Here is a 22842-nt window from a genome sequence, read left to right on the forward strand (position 1 = left end):
TTATTGTCTTATTGTCAACAACGCCGACAATTATTCGAAATTTCTGTGATAAAACGGCAGGTCGTCCGGAAAATCGGGATTTTTCAAAAACCCAAGTATTTCTTAAGCGTCCCAAGCAAATAGATTTTGTTTGAGTAAAACATGCCATGGCTCAAAGAATTTATCAAAATGAAGCGAAAGGTAAACGAAGACAAATATCAACTCATTACAATTTGTTGAAGTTGTAAATTGAAGTATTGGAAAACTCTGTTAATATTTGTCATTTCAACGAGAATATCTCTCCGTCGGTTCGTAAAGATGATTAAAGTTCTCCTTACGCTCCCACGATTAATTTACATTTTTGTTTAAAGATTTAATATTTACAAAATAAGAAAAATAGAATATATTAAAGAATAATTAAAGAATAAATACTACTACTTTAGGGACACATGTTACAAGTGATAACGAAGTCCAACTTCTAAAAAGATGCCACACAGTGTCCTATTTCGTAATTATCGTAGCATATTTAAAATGCAGATAAATGACAATGTTCCGTAAATATTTATTTTACTATACTTTAATTTCATGTTCACGGTTACTGTCTCTATGCGTCTCGTCCGCAAAATTCGTCCGCAAATTAAGAAATATTAAAACTACCAAAGTTTTTTCTCCAATATTTAATTAAGAAGTTAAAAGAAGCCTACACATGACATTAAAGTATTGCCGTTTCCGTTATGCCATGTATAGGCGAATTGTGATACCTACAGACTATAATATTAAATTTGGTGACTAAACTTCGAGAAAGTGCAATAGCTCTGAACACAAATTACACGGAGCGCGCCGAGCTATTTAGACGCGAAACCATAATCATTAATAATCTCGCTCGTTCCTCGCTATCGGAATTGCAAAACAGTAATCTAAGACCTAAGTTTCTAAACTGCCGGGGCCAATATTCTTCCCAGAAAAACACCATGACGCTTAGTTGGTAGGACAGCAGCTTTTATGCAGATGTGCGCTACGCTCATCAATCTGCGGGCAATGCGCATCAGGGTATCTGGGAATGCCCACGCGTCTTTTTTTTATCTACGAAGACTTTCTAACATGCATTTCGACTTTATCTTAACGAAAATGTCGAGAGGCCAATCATTTCTCACACAATTATTCACAGGTTAATTTATTACACATGGCTTTTCGCAATTCAAAAGACAATATCCTATAGCCTTAATCTTAACGGAATCGAAAAGATACATTCATTATTTTCATTCTATATTAAATAGAATAAAATTTTTTCCATTTTTATAAATTTGACGAGCAAATATTTTATTAATACCGGATCTCTAGACGTGGCATAGTTGTGATTCAGTATGAAATTAAAAAAAAAATACAATTGCGACAATTGTATAATGATTAATTCGGAATTCACTTTTCATTCGACACATCGTGCATCTATAACAGTACGTGAATCTGCTGGGACTGATTAAATTGCGAACGATTTGCATTCGAAAATGACACGTTGGCCAGACTCAATCTAGAAATGTCCGTAATGACGTGCTCGACGCGTTCCTCGGGATAACTTTTCACGCGCGAGAAGGAAGAGCGGGCCAAGAAATAGAAGAGAAACCAAACGAGAGTATTCTCGGGACCAATTACCGCGACGTATCGCGCGGCGGGGTTCCCGGCGTTCGCCCACCTTTTATCCGGTCTGCCTCCTACGTGATTTCCCTGCTCGTCTCTAGAATTTCAACCGCCGCACGTAGCTAACCGTACGTCGGCATGGCGCTACCCCGTTGCGAGAATCGAATTTGTGATTCCGCGCCGCGACGCAACTTTTCCCGCACGGTCTTTCCGCCCCACCCGTTCGTCGCGTCGCGTCGTCGGGCTGACGCGCGTTACGAGAGCTCACAACTCGCGCCGAGGACGCGTTCTGCAACTCGATTTTGCCGGGAACAGGGTCGGAATAATTTTTATGCAACACGTGCATGGAAAGTTGCCCATTGCGCACGCTACGCGTGCGTGATAGACCACTTTCCAGGCACTTGCGTAACATAAAATAGGGAGTGTAAGTCGTGTGTAAAGATGAAAATTCTTACGACACTTGTTACACAAATAACTATTTTATAGCAACTTGGCCGCGCACCGCACCCCCGCAATATCGGCCGTGCAGACGGGCGGTCGTGTTATCTGCGAAATATCGGCACGTAACGAGAACGGCGGCGCGGCGAAAAACGGAAAGTTACGTCGTGTGATCGACCGTGGTAAATTCGTATATTCTGCACCGCCGGAGGCACCGCGAATCACGGCGTTTTCTGTCGAGATTTCCCATTTTTTACGGTACAGACATGTACGTGTCGGGACAACACTCCGCTATATTTATAGATACGCACGACAGTCTCACAAGAACTGTTTATCATTGCGAAATTAATTGGCACAAACATTTAATTTCATTTTATTGATATTTAAAAAATGACTAACCATCTAATTAGAAATAATTAGAAATATACGGAATGTTTTTGTACGATTTGAAGTATTTTTTATAAGAAATTTAAATTATATTTGGTTGTAAATTAACTTTCATGATGTACGACAATTATTCTTTAGAAACCCCTGACTTATATTATTACGTATGATTCTTTATCCTTGCGACCGAATTGTTTCGGCAGAATTGATGAATAATTTTTCAATCCCTTTTTTATCCTACTAGAGTTATTAGGTACGCGCGACGCATTTATTGCATCGACAATATTCGATCAGAGAACACTGTTCTCCTGGGCAATTGAAGAAAACATTCGTAATCGACCCATTGCTTTCGATTTACGAAAACGTTGGTGATCTGGGTGGCACGTAAGAAAGAAAGGAGCGACACGAAGGTCGTTGCACACGAGGGAACCTTTCAGGCCATTGAACCAGAGGAACGGAGATCGCATCGAGCTTGCAATTGTTCGATTGCATCCCGACATTCCCGACGCGTGCTCTCTCGCGAGCGCTGGCCTTAATTTGACGCTCGTTCGCGATGACTCACTTTCTCGCGCGCGCCAGACGAATATTATTATACTAATCGGCATCCGCAACCTTTCTCGGGCACCCCGTCCAGGCATTGGCCTTTTCCGCTGCGGAGCTCATCGAATGTCCGCGTCGAGAGCGAAGCCGGAACGAGTAATCGGACGGTTCACGCAGAGGCCGTATCTAAATATGGCTATATTTAATATTTATCTTTGAAGTGTAGAATCGCGCCTCCGTGTAATTCTATAATAATCATCTTGCTAATATTATGCTAATCTGAAATCAACCGTTTCATACATTCGTAGCTGTATGCGCTGTTCGCACGCATTTTAGTGTTAATCCATGAAAATGTCGTATTTGTATAATAAATGTAGAATTAGTTACGCTACGCTGGAACATAATTGAATAAAACCGAGATATATGGTATCATTTGCATAAGGTCTCACGAGCTCATAGCATATAATAAATGATGTTTGTTGAACGGTGGTAAACACTCACACGAAGCATCAAAAAATATTTAAAATCATTACTAAAATTTAAAAAATGCATAATTCTAATGAGAATTATATAGAATCTTATATAGAAGAAAGGAATCCCTTACAGAAATTTAATACTATAAGTGATTATTTGGCTAGTGATTAGGTAATTTACTTACTTTGAGTAAGCACTGTTTTTCTAATGCTTTAATACTCAAAATAAGTAATTAATCACTAACCAAATAATCACTTACAGTATTAAATTTCTGTAATGGATTGTGCAAAGAAAAATTAAGAAAAAGATATTGAAGAAACAAAATATTGACGATACCCGAAACTATAATTTACGTTACCGTGACTATTGAACTTTAACTCCATACGAGAATCGGAAATGTTTGTAAAAAACGTTCAACTGATACCTCGCTTCGAAGTTGCGATAAGGGAAGGTTAATGATGACAGCGAACGAAGGGAAGTCCGGTGGAAAAAGAAACGTAGGAAAAGGGGTGTGCACGGATCTTCCTGATGTTTTCGCGGTTTTTATACGTTGTTCACTCCCCGTCGTTACCTATCTCACGAGCGAGCGTTTGTGCAATAGCAGCTAACGACCGCGTTATCTCGAGATCGCCAATTTGTGCACGGCACAGTCTTCGAGTAACAAGGGGCCTAAGCAACGCGGCGTGAAAGAATATCGGATAGAAATGTCGTTCCCGATAAATGTCAAGCATAAACGACAGCCTTAGGCAAGCCGTCTCATATCCCTCTTGCATCATTCCGCTCTCCTCATCGTCATCCAACTTCGCGCATCGCGAAATCACTCAGAAATTTATTCGCGTGTGCATAATTGCGGGCCCGCGGCCCGCCAATCTCTTGCGATTAAGCTAATCCGCGAGAGAAGACGTCGTCTGTTAATTTCCGGAATAAATCCTCGTCAAAATCCCGACAGGCAATCGAACGCGATAAGTTAATCATGGTATATATCGTAAAAATAAACTTTTTTAATTTTGTCAATAAGGAACACGATTGAAACGCGATTTATTGCGATAAATTGCAAGCCATACCCGATTTCTACATTTCAACCGCACGTTACAAGCGGCTTTGAATGAATCGTAACGATCATTGTGACCGTTCTTAATCGAGCGTACTAATGGGGTTTACGAGGATTCTATGACCGGAATAAAACGAGCTCTCCATTTCACGGGAAAATAAATCGCGTTCTCCACCTGCGAAAACGCATCGCCGCGACCGCGTTACTTCAAATGCATCTCTTGTAGCGGGAAAACTGGTCGAGGGGGGTGGGAGAAGGGGGAGAGCTCTGTCCGGTATCCGGCAAGAGTTATCACAAACAGAGCTCGCTTCGGGGCAACTTTGCACGAGCGCGCATTCTCATGCTTCGGTGCTCGCTTGCGCTATCAAGTCGGTCGGAAACGCAGATTAAAGCGGACTATAGAATACGTGCAAATCCTAACAGTGAATTCGCGCGCACGTGCTCGCACAATGAGATGTGTGTAAACACAATGAGGGAAATCTATCGTTAATTTGGATACGACAGTCGAATCTTCGAGTCCCCGCGCGCGACTGTTTGTTACCAAAGTTCGCTAATGCAATTTGCCGGTTTATCGAATGAAATGGAATCTCGCTATTCCGGCGGCATTAATCGACATCACGTGACACTAATAAGCCTTTGCATACGATACGTTCAATAAATATTTGAATTAAAAATGGTAATATCGCACGATATAACTGGATATTCTGCGAAAACGATCGTGTTCAACGTAAACAATTATGAGTTTTCTAATATATAAAACATATTTGTATGCAATATTCAAATATTTATATAAAATTCTGATGCTTGATAACTTATTATTCTCGTAAAATATATTATATCTTTTGTCATGAATATTGAGTTGCAGCTAAATGATGGCATTTAAATAGCATTCCATGTATTGCATATCTTTTTTTTAATCTATTCCACGAAGTATTTATACAATGTAAACTCTAGTAAAATCTTAATTAATGTTTTCTCGCTATCTATCTATGTTGTTTAACTAAATAAACTGGTATCACTTTCGTATGATATGTGAGTTACAATCATGATTATAATTACAGAAAAAGAAGCAGTTGTTCACGAATGTTGAATAATATATGAAACGTGTCTTTAAATTCGTGGAAAAATTATGAAGCTCAGCCGAGATATTACTTCGCCACTTTGCAGTGCCGCACGTAAAAGACTCATTATACACTGCAGTCCTGCATTTAGGACGTAACGAGGAGTGGTATCTTCGCCGGTCTTCGCGTCCTGTACAACGCGTACAATGGTGCGCGTACGAAAGAGACGAGAGATACACGCTCGCTCGCGCGTGCATGTGCCATGCGTGCGAGCGTGCGGAAAGCGCCGAGCCCATATAATGTGTCGGAATCGCGCGGCCATACGCGGCAGCCAGCGGGGTTCTCCTCACGCAAGCCTGTTTACATAAGTCCGACCTGGGCTCCGGGCGTCGTCGTCGTCGTCGTCGTCGTTCTCTATACACATCTCCGCGCGGCCACAGGTGGGCATCTCTCACATATGCGCGCGCGTTTCACGCACCGTGTCCCGTTTACGTAGGTACGCCGAAGAGCGAACCGGAGAACCTGTTCCCGGGGTCCACCCAAGTATGTGTGTATCTCACGGGGGTCATCTGCGGAGTGCGCGCGCGCGCGCTCTCGCAGCGGAGGACACTCGAAAAGCTGGGAGGGGAGGGACGACGCGACGACGACGACGACGACGACGCTCTAGTGAGAGAGAATGTGGAGGACGAGAGTAGGTATGCGCGATACGACACTGAATTATCCTTGCTCTCTCGAGCTGGGACTCTTCGATGGGACTGATAATGGAACACTGCGTGTGCGAAAGCTTACACCGGAGAAAGTTTAACACTTTAACATTCTCACCGTGGATGGGCATCTGTACCATTTATTCTTTAAAAATGACGAGTCGTGATTTATTTTATTATTTGTTATATATATTATTATCATATGTTGCGAGGTAATGTCCGCTATAAAAACGAGCACTCGTCATGTACGAATTCATGAAGATAAAAATAAAGTTGATTTCGAAGATGGAAAGTCTTCGAGTCGGCTCAAAAAGAAGCGAGATCTCTCCAAGTGGTTTGTTCGGATAACAATCTTGTCGCGGTCGTATGAAATATTCACGAATCCCGGATCTCCGCGAAGGAAGGAAAGTGTCGGGGGAACGAAGGGAAACACGGCGCCACTTCAATCTTGACGTGGCTTTTTAAAACGCATGTCCAACGGGAAACGAGCCGCTACGAGAACTCGAGGACTCTCCAGCTGACCACTACAGACATCCATCAGCCCCTCTGGTGGGCGACGGCAATGTCTCCAGTAAATCCAAAGTTTTGTGTGAGTTCGAGCAAACAGAAGGACTTACTTTATGTAGCACATGCACCTAACTCGACGGCCACCGTACGGGACGATTGTTCGAGTATTTACTGCATCTTCGTGTAAAGAAAACCTCGACGAGGGTGGACCTAAAATTAGAAGAAAGTGCTTCGTTAGTAAGGTCGACATCAGGGATGGCGAATAAAGGTCTACAGAAATCCAAAAAGAAGTTATTATCTTTTAAGAATTAACTTTAGAACTCATATACACACATATTAGCTTGATAACAATCTATCTACTGTCATATTTAACAATTATTAATTATAATTCTTTTAATTTGTATTATTTATTCTACAATAGTATAATACATTATGCCATTTAAAGACTTTTTTGTATAGAAACATAACTATTATAAGATTTGAAATTTTTAATAGTATTCCAAATCACAATTCTTTTGCGCCAAGACATAAAATCATTACCTAATTATGGCGAATTCATACGCAGCTCTTTTCATGCATCCCGTAAGGGACTAGTTCTATTTTGAATTTATCCCACAAAACAGAAAGAAAAGTCGAAGTTTAGTTTTAAAGTACACCGTGCCCTCGAGACCGCACGCAAAAACAGAAAATTCGTGGCAAATTCGCGTGTCTTATACTACAAGTTTTAGATAGGTTTCGTTCGAGGGTGAACAGTTCGAAATACTTCTCGAGCAGTTTATCCCGCCAGACGGTTCGCAAGGATTTGCGAGTTGCCTTTGTTTTACCGAAGATAGCAGACACGAAACTTTCGCGAAACATCTTCTTTTTCGCGGTCAACGCGGTGATCGTGGTGTCGTAATCTTTTTTCACACGGATTTGCATTGTCCCGCGATTCACTGCATGTTACGCAGAGCTAAACGTAGCTGTTACGACTCTCAAATCTCCAAACTAAAAGTTTGTTGTTAAACTTATCAGTCGTCGAAAAGTACTTAAAAACGTTTAATACTAAAAACACATTCGTGCAATATATTTGCATTACAAATCGTTATTGTAAAAAACTTTTTAATATGGTTAGCATATTAGACAATAGTTGAACATAAATTGTTATTTATATATTTTTGTCTCATATTTCAATGTTAATTTCATCGTTATATTTCCTACTCATCTCATTGTCAGTAAAAACATTACGTATGATAAATTTGATGTTTATAACTGTTTTCTGTTGTATCTCCAAACAGTATCATTGATATCATAATGAATTGTCTTAAAAAAATATTTATTGCCGAATGCCTCGGCACGAGAATTAATTAGAAATGCTAATTAGTTTAAGTTAACCTGGCAGTTTAGTTTAGATTAGTTCAGATAAGCAGTAATGCCGCGCCATGATACCAAAAAAAAAAGTAGAATCGCGAGGGACATTAGAGACATTCCCCAGCTTAAAATAGAGGATTTCGATGGAACCAGATACAAATCGGCGGGGTGCAAGCTGCCGCCGCGGCAAACGGATCTCATTAATGTTACGAGCCGTGGCGCGTTCACGGAGTGGCTTTGAGATGGACCATCTCTAAGGATACGCGGCATTATAGCCCCAAGTGTGTACATACGTATATATGTATACGCGGCATTTAAACTAGACCAGAGCGCTACGGCCGTCCATCTTTTACGAGCGCTTTATCTCGGCAGGCTTCACGGCCCGACACCACATTACGCGCGCGCTACATCCAGACTTTACAGCACCGTTCGCCCCGTCGTCGTGTCGTTTTACGAGGTCCTCCATGCTCGATGATCTCTCTCCTACAGATTCTCTGTCGTACAGCTTCTCACCTACGCCTCGTCGCAGGTGGTCCATCCCGTTGCGCGGTCGAGAAAATTCCGGGATTCGATTGTTTGGAAAACGCTTCATCTCTCCGCAAGCCCTCCGAGATCGCACTCGGCGCGCGTCGTTCGCGCGTATACATATATCAAAGAAGATTAAATCCTCTTTATCTCTTCTCTATTGGCTCGGCATACACGCATCTCTTCAATATTTTGGCTAATTTAATGTACATACGAATACTTTATTATCATTCAACGAGCAGCCTTATCGAGAGGAATCGATCGTCATCGAATTCATCCATCTTTTTCACGCGGCTACGATGGTTTACGCTGTCATAGATTCCAGCCGCGTCCGTGGGAAGTTTCGGATCGAAACGCAGCACGTACAACACCGGGGAGGGATCGCGAGAGGATCGGCGCGGCGGCGCGGCGGTTCAATCAACCTTGTGTACACGAAGGGATAACAATTTGCTGACGCGCACGTGTCGTCTGAAGAAGGAGGGACCAACGGGATGGCGGAGAGGGACCGAGAACCGGTTTGAGTTATGAATGCGAATTTCTTTCGCGAGCTGCCTGATTACGGGGGTGGAAGCGAAAAAAAAGGAGAAAAGAAAAACGGGGCGAGTCGTGGGGCACGACGACGCCGGGTTTTCATCGTGACGCGAATACGTGAGTCCGCTCGCTCGCCGAAAGCATGCCATGTCTCGAATAGGACCCGCGAGCTTCTCGATCGTTGCGCGCGTTTAAGACTTGAGATCGGCTGATCATGGATAAAAAAAGATCTAATTTATACCCATGAAATATAAAATGCGATAAAACTATTTCATATTCTTTCCACTGAATATATCCTGAAAGGATGTTTGTGGCTCGTGAAATTTTGAGACAACGTTCAGAAAGTATCATATACTTAATTTTGAAAGTTTGAGAGAAATGAGAAATTTTATTTCACTATTTATGAAAATCTTTGAATTATTTAAGATATGCAAGCGCTAATTTCTAAAAAACATCTATAACTTTATTTGGTTTATTGTCATGTAGCAATTTAAGAATAAAGAAAAAATTAATTGGATATCTCTTATCTTATACTCATCTCATACGTGCACTCAGAGCTTATATGATTTATAAATAATTTTCAAAAGGTGATACTGTAAAATTATTCTGGAATTGAGAAAGAATTCAATTTTGCGAAAAAAATGAATCTATTATTAATCAATTTTCCTAAAGTAGCGAATATTATTCAAATCTACCTCGATTAAAGTCTCATTCACCAAGAACGTGTCAAAATTAGTTATGTCTTCGACCCTTTGTTGTTCATTACACTTTCTTCAGTAACTTTTGATGAATGTAATTAAGTTAAACAAAGGCTCGCAAGCCTTATTTCCATAAGTTTACATATAAAGGTATAATTGTACGACACAAGATGGCAATATAATGCAAGAAAACTTGAGTTGTTAGAATTTCTGTACGTCGTAAGCAGTTTACGGCAACAACTTGTAACTAACTCTAAAATGCAAGTTTACAATGATTAAAGTTAATGCGGAAAGTGATGCACAATATTCTCCTCTTTATGTGACACAAATTGACTGTGTAATTAATATGACTTTAATTCAAATCTCATTAAAAAAAGAAAGCTTTATTTTTTTCCAATTGGCGTAGAATTTGTTAGCGTTTGTGAACTGATCCTTGGATAAAATCAATATTCACACACACCAACGCTTTTATTCCCAGTGTAAAATTTTTCTCCGCAATTCGATTTCTTTGAAAAAAAAATTTACCGGAAGAAATATATTGTCTCCACAAAGGATCTATTTCTGAATTATTTTTCGGTAGGTCTAGAACGCCCTATAGGTACAGCTCGATAACGCCGTTTAATCCCGACAAATTTCACTCGCGAGCGTGACCGCTGCGCATTCTATGTGTCAAAGGGCGGTAGATTATTTTTCCATCGCTCCTATCAGCGTCGAGTCGCGCGAGTCGATATCGCTCGATCATTCATTTATGAAGGCGGCCGGCGAATAACGGGGCGATTCCATGGGATCTCATGGTGATTGCTTTATTCAATAACCAATCTACGGCACGGCCGTCACGCCACGGGAAATTTTCGCGAAACTCGGCTGCCAAATGAACCGTGAATCCTCCAGGATATTATAGCAGAGCGGGGTGTTCCTTCTGAATTGCTACGCAGCTTCATCGATCGGAAAAAAAGTTTATCTGCGAAAATGGTGACGGAGGATAATTCGATCCGCCTGGAGTGCGATTCCCGAGACGATGAACGAAATGAGATATCCTCCCACTTCCTCGATCATATCCCCGCCGTGCAAAGTTTAAGCGATTCGAGAGCGAGTATACTCTTTTCAAGTCGCGAAGACGAGCCGGAAACCAAATATCGATCTCGCGTTATGGCAGAAAAGTCAGATTTTATTATTTTATATTAACAATTTGTCGTAGATAATCGGTGCTGTAGTTGCTCAAAATTATAATAAAATTAATTCGTCGTCTATTCACGAATTGACTCTCAAGAATATAAGTTCTTAATGAAATGGCGGTAAGAAGATTGCACGTAGTGATTTAAATCAAGCTTCCCTTTCATATGGAAAATTGACGTCGAGATCTAACTTTGCTCGTATTGAATTGATATTATGTTTCTTCTTGATAAATCGGTTTGATATTCATTTACGTTATTTAATCAGATGTTTGCGCAGTATTGTATATATTGTTAATATAATGTATAATATCTGATACGAAATAACATATGTAATAATAATATCTAACGCGTAAATCGTAGTTAAATTAAATATATCGAGCCTCTCTGAATATTTCATTAATAAAACGTCAACTCCACGCAGATTCGTGAGTTAATATAAAAATATTTAAATCCTACTCTTTTTAATAATTATCTTTGTATTAATACAATAAATTGAAAAAAAGATTTCAGAAAAAATTTAATAATTGCTATTTAGCAAAAGTAATTATCATCAATATGAAAACATTTACAAACCGCCGAGCGACTTTCAAGGCTAAAGAAAGGCCTACATTATATCGAGCATTATATTCTCATAGCTGTCTCATCGAGGACTCGGACGACACAAACAAGTCGATCAACGCGAGAGAGAACCTGGAAATATAAGAACTGTCAATTGATACAGTTTTTATATTACCACGTTCTCCGACTGGTCCAGTTGAATTATGCCGTGTCAAAATCCGCGAGATACCTATGAGAACGCATCAAACTTTTCTGCCTTTGATCTCGAAGCTTATATTAATATCTGCAAAATTAATAATACATCATAAAAATTAATAATGCAATATAGATTAAATTTTAAATCGTTTCTTGTAATTTTCTTTTCCAATATATTCTTATTACTTATTTTTATACTTGGCGCTGATTGATGTAAAAAAAATTATTATGTGGCTCAAGATGACCACAAAAGTTCTGAAATGTGTTTTAATAGAATTATTAAAAAAAAAAAAAACATTAATATAAAATATTTTGGCTCACATTGACCGTACTCACGTCGATTTTAAACTGTAAAAAGAATTGTATTTTATTTTTAATTAATTTCTTTATATCCCCCAAATGTATATGTAAATTACATAAAAACGATTGTTTTTTAGTAAGATTGCGATGTGCTTGTGTAACGGTGCATTTGAAACGCTTATAAGTATATATTTTAATTAAATTCATGCACGCGTGTTCGATGCATTGGTACGTATATATCTTACATTACTTCTTTCGTAGAGATTAGAATCGTACTTAAATTCCGCGCGGAAATAGCACGGACGGTAGTTAAATTTCGTCCGACAAAAAAGAAGTGCTGCTCGTACACGGTGTTATCGCGAAATCCCGAGACGATCCGCGGAAATTTATATCATGCCGATGATAAGATCTCTACTTCCCCCCGTCACCCCGCGTTCCATTCGCGAACGGCCTTCCGCTCCTAATTTCATCTCTCCACTAGCGAGGAGCATTCGTTCGCTCGCGCTCGCTCCTTTCTTATCCTCGTCGACGATAAATCCGAAACGAGTCACGTTCACAGACACACCGAAGGTGGGAATAAACGCTTTGTGGCCGCCGCGCGTCAAGAGCCACCGTGATGCGGCCAGCTTTGATCTCGGAGGTGAGAGTGGAAAAAAAGCCTCGATTCACTTCCAGTGCTTTGACCCGCGCACGTTCTCGATCCCGTCAATCTATCCGGCTCTCTCGATCAAAGACGCGCCAAGAAACCCTCGATTTTCTCTTCTTCCTCTACCTCTTATATGAGATAAAAAAGATGAGGAAGAGAGCCGCGACTCGATCGAAGAACGGCACGAAAAAGAGAATCCTCGAAGAAAACCTGATGGACAGAACGTCGGAGGAGCGGTTTGAGAGGGGAACTATTCGGGCTTCGACGGATTGACTTTATCGTTGTGCAGCCCCGCCTGCCGGATCGGGGGAGGTTTACTCGAGGGAAATCAGGCTGATAATCCGATTAATAAATTGGTCCGCATCTCCATATGCCGCGCATATATCGCTCCCGTTGTTCTCGATTTAATTGATCGCCTCTTCGTTGAACGGTTCATGATTTAATGTTCGCTGGTGGCAATTTCACGATGACTCTCGCAAAGCGACAATGTGACGATCGAGTGGCGCAGAGAGTTGTGCGCTGCTTTAATGAGCCGAAGATCCGAGTTCAAATCCGACCGAAAATTGTCTGTTTTTATTTGATCGCCACCTCTCGGAAGGCAATGGCAAATCACCGAGAGAATCTTGCCCAGGAAAACTCCTGTATATATTCTAGGATAATAGGATAATTCTGCAGAAAATCCTAGAGGAAAGCAACGGGAAACTACCTCTAGTAGATATCTTCCCAAGAGAATCTCGCGGTTTGTCTTAAGATAAACATGAGAGCATAATACTTCAGTTATACTATTGGAAAATTCGTGTGTTAAATATATAACATAAATCACATGTCCCAAACGGTCCACTCAAATTTTTGTATTAATTTAACATAATATATGGATGTGTGTTAAATGGTAACATCGATACTGTTCTCATTGTCGCGGAAATTGTAGTCCGTTCGTCTAATTCTAATAAACACGTTACTTTGACACTTTAATGTGTTAATTTAACTTGATTACAGAGAATCAAACCTTTGTGTTACCGTTAAATTTGTGCATAGCGTCGGGTCGTTCTTCATTATCATTTTAATGGCAAGTTAGTTATTTTTCATTTCGAACATAATTGAGCGCTTACATATTAAAAACTTTTCACCGGACGGAGGTTGAAGAGAGCCGTCTTTTCGTTATTTTCGGACCTCTATTAAGCTGGACCCCCCACCAGCGCAAATCAAGTTCGCACTAGGTCAAAAATTTAGTGCTATTTAGGTGCTAATTAAGTGCCCTAGTCCGAATTTTGGTGCTCGAACCGTTTAGCAGGAAATCGCGTAAAAAATGGGGGGGTCCAGCTTGCCATAAAGCTGGACCCCCCCATATCAGAAAATGGTCCTACAGAGAAGATAAGTACACTATAATTTAGTGCTAATTAAGTGCTAATTAAGTGCTCTAAAAAAACGATAAAATGTTGACAGATTATAACATTTATTTAAATATACCATTATATATTGAACACAGAACCGTCGCGGTCGACACTAACACTTAAAAAGATTGCTGCATGAATATATTCGTTACTAAAATGATCGAAAACATATATTTCCTAAATCTGAGTTCATTGCTAACAGTAAAACAATTACAATAATTAACTTAGACCAGCCGTTGGCGCTGAGCACTAAGTTCCGTCATCTGATCGTCTACGAATTAGTTGCTCGCATGATTATAATATTAAAATAATTCTCAGACATTGTACTTTAAAAGAATATCACGATTCGAATTTAGTGTTAGCAGCTTAGTGTTGAAATTAATTAATAAATAAATACAGCGCGCGCTTCGCGGATAAACTAATTAATTTCAACACTATACAGCTAGCACTAAATTCAAAACGTGATAATTTCTTAAAGTACAATGTCTCAGGATTATTTTAAGACCATAATCACGCGAGCACCTAATTCTTTGACGATGCAGTAACGAATTGAAGAGTGCTGCGCGCGCGCTCCATGAGTTAATTAATTGATTTCAACGCTATACAGCTAGCACTAAATTCGAATTGTAATATTTTCTTAAAGTACAATATCTCAGGATTATTTTAAGACCATAATCACGCGAGCACCTAATTCTTTGACGATTCTGTAAGGAACTTTAGAGCGCTGCGCGCGCGCTCCATGGATAAATTAATTAATTTCAACGCTATACAGCTAGCACTAAATTCGAATTGTAATATTTTCTTAAAGTACAATATCTCAGGATTATTTTAAGACCATAATCACGCGAGCACCTAATTCTTTGACGATGCAGTAACGAATTGAAGAGTGCTGCGCGCGCGCTCCATGAGTGAATTAATTGATTTCAACCCTTTGCAGCTAGCACTAAATTCGAATTGTAATGTTTTCTTAAAGTACAATATCTTAGGATTATTTTGGGACCAAAAACACGCGAGCACCTAATTCCTTGACGATGCAGTAACGAATTATAGAGCGCGGCGCGCGCGCTCCATGGATAAATTAATTAATTTCAACGCTATACAGCTAGCACTAAATTCGAATTGTAATATTTTCTTAAAGTACAATATCTCAGGATTATTTTAAGACCATAATCACGCGAGCACCTAATTCTTTGACGATTCTGTAAGGAACTTTAGAGCGCTGCGTGCGCGCTCCATGAGTTAATTAATTGATTTCAACCCTTTGCAGCTAGCACTTAATTCGAATTGTAATATTTTCTTAAAGTACAATGTTTTAGGATTATTTTGGGACCAAAAATACGCGAGCACCTAATTCCTTGACGATTCTGTAACGGATTATAGAGCGCAGCGCGCGCGCTCCATGGATAAATTAATTAATTTCAACGCTATACAGCTAGCACTAAATTCGAATTGTAATATTTTCTTAAAGTACAATGTCTTAGGATTATTTTGGGACCAAAAACACGCGAGCACCTAATTCCTTGACGATTCTGTAACGGATTATAGAGCGCAGCGCGCGCGCTCCATGGATAAATTAATTAATTTCAACGCTATACAGCTAGCACTAAATTCGAATTGTAATATTTTCTTAAAGTACAATATCTCAGGATTATTTTAAGACCATAATCACGCGAGCACCTAATTCTTTGACGATTCTGTAAGGAACTTTAGAGCGCTGCGCGCGCGCTCCATGGATAAATTAATTAATTTCAACGCTATACAGCTAGCACTAAATTCGAATTGTAATATTTTCTTAAAGTACAATGTCTTAGGATTATTTTGGGACCAAAAACACGCGAGCACCTAATTCCTTGACGATTCTGTAACGGATTATAGAGCGCAGCGCGCGCGCTCCATGGATAAATTAATTAATTTCAACGCTATACAGCTAGCACTAAATTCGAATTGTAATATTTTCTTAAAGTACAATGTCTTAGGATTATTTTGGGACCAAAAACACGCGAGCACCTAATTCTTTGACGATTCTGTAACGAATTATAGAGCGCTGCGCGCGCGCTCCATGGATAAATTAATTAATTTCAACGCTATACAGCTAGCACTAAATTCGAATTGTAATATTTTCTTAAAGTACAATGTCTTAGGATTATTTTGGGACCAAAAACACGCGAGCACCTAATTCCTTGACGATTCTGTAACGAATTATAGAGCGCGGCGCGCGCGCTCCATGGATAAATTAATTAATTTCAACGCTATACAGCTAGCACTAAATTCGAATTGTAATATTTTCTTAAAGTACAATATCTCAGGATTATTTTAAGACCATAATCACGCGAGCACCTAATTCTTTGACGATTCTGTAAGGAACTTTAGAGCGCTGCGCGCGCGCTCCATGGATAAATTAATTAATTTCAACGCTATACAGCTAGCACTAAATTCGAATTGTAATATTTTCTTAAAGTACAATATCTCAGGATTATTTTAAGACCATAATCACGCGAGCACCTAATTCTTTGACGATGCAGTAACGAATTGAAGAGTGCTGCGCGCGCGCTCCATGAGTTAATTAATTGATTTCAACCTTTTGCAGCTAGCACTAAATTCGAATTGTAATGTTTTCTTAAAGTACAATGTCTTAGGATTATTTTGGGACCAAAAACACGCGAGCACCTAATTCCTTGACGATGCAGTAACGAATTATAGAGCGCGGCGCGCGCGCTCCATGGATAAATTAATTAATTTCAACGCTATACAGCTAGCACTAAATTCGAATTGTAATATTTTCTTAAAGTACAATATCTCAGGATTATTTTAAGACCATAATCACGCGAGCACCTAATTCTTTGACGATTCTGTAAGGAACTTTAGAGCGCTGCGCGCGCGCTCCATGAGTTAATTAATTGATTTCAACCCTTTGCAGCTAGCACTAAATTCGAATTGTAATATTTTCTTAAAGTACAATGTCTTAGGATTATTTTAAGACCAAAAATCACGCGAGCACCTAATTCCTTGACGATTCTGTAACTCACTATAGAGCGCTGCGCGCGCGCTCCATGGATAAATTAATTAATTTCAACGCTATACAGCTAGCACTAAATTCGAATTGTAATATTTTCTTAAAGTACAATGTCTTAGGATTATTTTGGGACCAAAAACACGCGAGCACCTAATTCCTTGACGATTCTGTAACGAGTTATAGGGCGCTCCGCGCGCGCTCCATGGATAAATTAATTAATTTCAACGCTATACAGCTAGCACTAAATTCGAATTGTAATATTTTCTTAAAGTACAATATCTCAGGATTATTTTAAGACCATAATCACGCGAGCACCTAATTCTTTGACGATTCTGTAAGGAACTTTAGAGCGCTGCGCGCGCGCTCCATGAGTTAATTAATTGATTTCAACCCTTTGCAGCTAGCACTAAATTCGAATTGTAATATTTTCTTAAAGTACAATGTCTTAGGATTATTTTGGGACCAAAAACACGCGAGCACCTAATTCCTTGACGATTCTGTAACGGATTATAGAGCGCAGCGCGCGCGCTCCATGGATAAATTAATTAATTTCAACGCTATACAGCTAGCACTAAATTCGAATTGTAATATTTTCTTAAAGTACAATGTCTCAGGATTATTTTAAGACCATAATCACGCGAGCACCTAATTCTTTGACGATTCTGTAAGGAACTTTAGAGCGCTGCGTGCGCGCTCCATGAGTTAATTAATTGATTTCAACCCTTTGCAGCTAGCACTAAATTCGAATCGTGATATTTTCTTAAAGTACTATGTCTCAGGATTATTTTGGGACCAAAAACACGCGAGCGCCTAATTCTTTGACGATTCTGTAAGGAACTTTAGAGCGCTGCGCGCGCGTTCCATGGATAAATTAATTAATTTCAACGCTATACAGCTAGCACTAAATTCGAATTGTAATATTTTCTTAAAGTACAATATCTCAGGATTATTTTGGGACCAAAAACACGCGAGCACCTAATTCCTTGACGATTCTGTAACGAGTTATAGGGCGCTCCGCGCGCGCTCCATGGATAAATTAATTAATTTCAACGCTATACAGCTAGCACTAAATTCGAATTGTAATATTTTCTTAAAGTACAATATCTCAGGATTATTTTAAGACCATAATCACGCGAGCACCTAATTCTTTGACGATTCTGTAACGAATTATATAGCGCAGCGCGCGCGCTCCATGGAGTAATTAATTGAATTTCAACGCTATAGCAGCTAGCACTAAATTCGAATTGTAATATTTTCTTAAAGTACAATGTCTTAGGATTATTTTGGGACCAAAAACACGCGAGCACCTAATTCCTTGACGATTCATGTAACGAATTATAGAGCGCTGCGCGCGCGCTCCATGAGTAATTAATTGATTTCAACTATTGACAGCTAGCACTAAATTCGAATTGTAATATTTTCTTAAAGTACAATGTCTTAGGATTATTTTGGGACCAAAAACACGCGAGCACCTAATTCCTTGACGATGCATGTAACGAATTGAAGAGTGCTGCGCGCGCGCTCCATGAGTAATTAATTGATTTCAACCTTTTGCAGCTAGCACTAAATTCGAATTGTAATATTTTCTTAAAGTACAATGTCTTAGGATTATTTTAAGGGACATAACACGCGAGCACCTAATTCCTTGACGATTCTGTAACGATTATAGAGCGCAGCGCGCGCGCTCCATGGATAAATTAATTAATTTCAACGCTATACAGCTAGCACTAAATTCGAATTGTAATATTTTCTTAAAGTACAATGTCTTAGGATTATTTTGAGACCAAAACACGCGAGCACCTAATTCCTTTGACGATTCTGTAACGGAATTTAGAGCGCTGCGCGTACCATGTCTTAGGATATTTTGGGACCAAAACACGCGAGCACCCCATTCATTGACGATGCAGTAACCGAATTATAGAGCGCTGCGCGCGCGCTCCATGGATAAATTAATTTAATTCTAACGATATACAGCTAGCACTAAATCGAATTGTAATGTTTTCTGAAAGTACAATGTCTAGGATTATTTTTGGGACAACAAACACGCGAGCACCTAATTCTTGGACGAATTCTGTAACGAATTTAAGAGGCGCTGCGCGCGCGCTCCATGAGTGAATTAATTGATTTTCAACCTTTTGCAAGCTAGCACTAAATTCGAATTGTAATATTTTCTTAAAGTACCAAGTTTTAGGATTATTTTGGACCAAAAACACGCGAGCACCTATTCCTTGACGATTCTGTAACGGATTATAGAGCGCAGCGCGCGCGCTCCATGGATAAATTAATTAATTTCAACGCTATACAGCTAGCACTAAATTCGAATTGTAATATTTTCTTAAAGTACAATATCTCAGGATTATTTTAAGACCATAATCACGCGAGCACCTAATTCTTTGACGATTCTGTAAGGAACTTTAGAGCGCTGCGCGCGCGCTCCATGGATAAATTAATTAATTTCAACGCTATACAGCTAGCACTAAATTCGAATTGTAATATTTTCTTAAAGTACAATATCTCAGGATTATTTTAAGACCATAATCACGCGAGCACCTAATTCTTTGACGATTCTGTAACGGATTATAGAGCGCGGCGCGCGCGCTCCATGAGTTAATTAATTGATTTCAACCCTTTGCAGCTAGCACTAAATTCGAATTGTAATATTTTCTTAAAGTACAATGTCTTAGGATTATTTTGGGACCAAAAACACGCGAGCACCTAATTCCTTGACGATTCTGTAACGAATTATAGAGCGCGGCGCGCGCGCTCCATGGATAAATTAATTAATTTCAACGCTATACAGCTAGCACTAAATTCGAATTGTAATATTTTCTTAAAGTACAATGTCTTAGGATTATTTTGGGACCAAAAACACGCGAGCACCTAATTCCTTGACGATTCTGTAACGAATTATAGAGCGCTGCGCGCGCGCTCCATGAGTTAATTAATTGATTTCAACCTTTTGCAGCTAGCACTAAATTCGAATTGTAATATTTTCTTAAAGTACAATGTCTTAGGATTATTTTGGGACCAAAAACACGCGAGCACCTAATTCCTTGACGATTCTGTAACGGATTATAGAGCGCAGCGCGCGCGCTCCATGGATAAATTAATTAATTTCAACGCTATACAGCTAGCACTAAATTCGAATTGTAATATTTTCTTAAAGTACAATGTCTTAGGATTATTTTGGGACCAAAAACACGCGAGCACCTAATTCCTTGACGATGCAGTAACGAATTGAAGAGTGCTGCGCGCGCGCTCCGTGAGTTAATTAATTGATTTCAACTCTTTGCAGCTAGCACTAAATTCGAATTGTAATATTTTCTTAAAGTACAATGTCTTAGGATTATTTTGGGACCAAAAACACGCGAGCACCTAATTCCTTGACGATTCTGTAACGGATTATAGAGCGCAGCGCGCGCGCTCCATGGATAAATTAATTAATTTCAACGCTATACAGCTAGCACTAAATTCGAATTGTAGTATTTTCTTAAAGTACAATATCTCAGGATTATTTTGGGACCAAAATCACGCGAGCACCTAATTCCTTGACGATTCTGTAACGAGTTATAGGGCGCTCCGCGCGCGCTCCATGAGTTAACTAATTGATTTCAACCTTTTGCAGCTAGCACTAAATTTGAATTGTAGTATTTTCTTAAAGTACAATATCTCAGGATTACTTTGGGACCAAAAACACGCGAGCACCTAATTCCTTGACGATTCTGTAACGGATTATAGAGCGCAGCGCGCGCGCTCCATGGATAAATTAATTAATTTCAACGCTATACAGCTAGCACTAAATTCGAATTGTAATATTTTCTTAAAGTACAATGTCTTAGGATTATTTTGGGACCAAAAACACGCGAGCACCTAATTCCTTGACGATGCAGTAACGAATTGAAGAGTGCAGCGCGCGCGCTCCATGAGTGAATTAATTGATTTCAACTTTTTGCAGCTAGCACTAAATTTGAATCGTGATATTTTCTTAAACTACAATGTCTCAGGATTATTTTGGGACCAAAAACACGCGAGCACCTAATTCTTTGACGATTCTGTAACAAACTTTAGAGCGCGGCGTGCACGCTTTGCGGATAAACTAATTAATTTCTACGCTATGCATCGTCAAAGAATTAGGTGCTCGCGTGATTATGGTCTTGAAAAAATCCTGAGACATTGTACTTTAAGAAAATACCACGATTCGAATTTAGTGCTAGCTGCAAAAGGTTGAAATCAATTAATTAACTCACGGAGCGCGCGCGCAGCACTCTTCAATTCGTTACTGCATCGTCAAGGAATTAGGTGCTCGCGTGTTTTTGGTCCCAAAATAATCCTAAGACATTGTACTTTAAGAAAATATTACAATTCGAATTTAGTGCTAGCTGCAAAAGGTTGAAATCAATTAGTTAACTCATGGAGCGCGCGCGGAGCGCCCTATAACTCGTTACAGAATCGTCAAGGAATTAGGTGCTCGCGTGTTTTTGGTCCCAAAATAATCCTAAGACATTGTACTTTAAGAAAATATTACAATTCGAATTTAGTGCTAGCTGCAAAAGGTTGAAATCAATTAATTAACTCATGGAGCGCGCACGCAGCGCTCTAAAGTTCCTTACAGAATCGTCAAAGAATTAGGTGCTCGCGTGATTATGGTCTTAAAATAATCCTGAGACATTGTACTTTAAGAAAATATTACAATTCGATTTTAGTGCTAGCTGCAAAGGGTTGAAATCAATTAATTAACTCATGGAGCGCGCGCGCAGCACTCTTCAATTCGTTACTGCATCGTCAAGGAATTAGGTGCTCGCGTGTTTTTGGTCCCAAAATAATCCTAAGACATTGTACTTTAAGAAAATATTACAATTCGAATTTAGTGCTAGCTGCAAAGGGTTGAAATCAATTAATTAACTCATGGAGCGCGCGCGCTGCGCTCTATAATCCGTTACAGAATCGTCAAGGAATTAGGTGCTCGCGTGTTTTTGGTCCCAAAATAATCCTAAGACATTGTACTTTAAGAAAATATTACAATTCAAATTTAGTGCTAGCTGTATAGCGTTGAAATTAATTAATTTATGCATAGAGCGCGCGCGCAGCGCTCTAAAGTTCCTTACAGAATCGTCAAAGAATTAGGTGCTCGCGTGATTATGGTCTTAAAATAATCCTGAGACATTGTACTTTAAGAAAATATTACAATTCGAATTTAGTGCTAGCTGCAAAGGGTTGAAATCAATTAATTAACTCATGGAGCGCGCACGCAGCGCTCTAAAGTTCCTTACAGAATCGTCAAAGAATTAGGTGCTCGCGTGATTATGGTCTTAAAATAATCCTGAGACATTGTACTTTAAGAAAATATTACAATTCGAATTTAGTGCTAGCTGCAAAAGGTTGAAATCAATTAGTTAACTCATGGAGCGCGCGCGGAGCGCCCTATAACTCGTTACAGAATCGTCAAGGAATTAGGTGCTCGCGTGTTTTTGGTCCCAAAATAATCCTAAGACATTGTACTTTAAGAAAATATTACAATTCGAATTTAGTGCTAGCTGTATAGCGTTGAAATTAATTAATTTATCCATGGAGCGCGCGCGCTGCGCTCTATAATCCGTTACAGAATCGTCAAGGAATTAGGTGCTCGCGTGTTTTTGGTCCCAAAATAATCCTAAGACATTGTACTTTAAGAAAATATTACAATTCGA

General features: G+C 39.5%; 2 protein-coding genes across 2 annotated transcripts in view; one reads left to right on the plus strand and one right to left on the minus strand.

The window, feature by feature from the left end:
- LOC143898604 (uncharacterized) overlaps nucleotides 1–22842 on the minus strand; it is a 206279-nt gene that overhangs the window by 125617 nt on the left and 57820 nt on the right. The window contains exon 3 of the transcript XR_013257261.1: nucleotides 6884–6983. The gene's annotated coding sequence lies outside the window, so the exon portion shown is untranslated. The remainder of the gene's footprint in view (nucleotides 1–6883; nucleotides 6984–22842) is intronic.
- The window catches only part of LOC143898594 (netrin-1), a 214383-nt gene that overhangs the window by 119383 nt on the left and 72158 nt on the right, over nucleotides 1–22842 (plus strand). The window lies entirely within an intron of this gene.

Source organism: Temnothorax americanus, unplaced genomic scaffold, assembly GCF_048541705.1.
Source record: "Temnothorax americanus isolate GAGA-0224 unplaced genomic scaffold, ASM4854170v1 Scaffold24, whole genome shotgun sequence".
Taxonomy (NCBI): domain Eukaryota; kingdom Metazoa; phylum Arthropoda; class Insecta; order Hymenoptera; family Formicidae; genus Temnothorax; species Temnothorax americanus.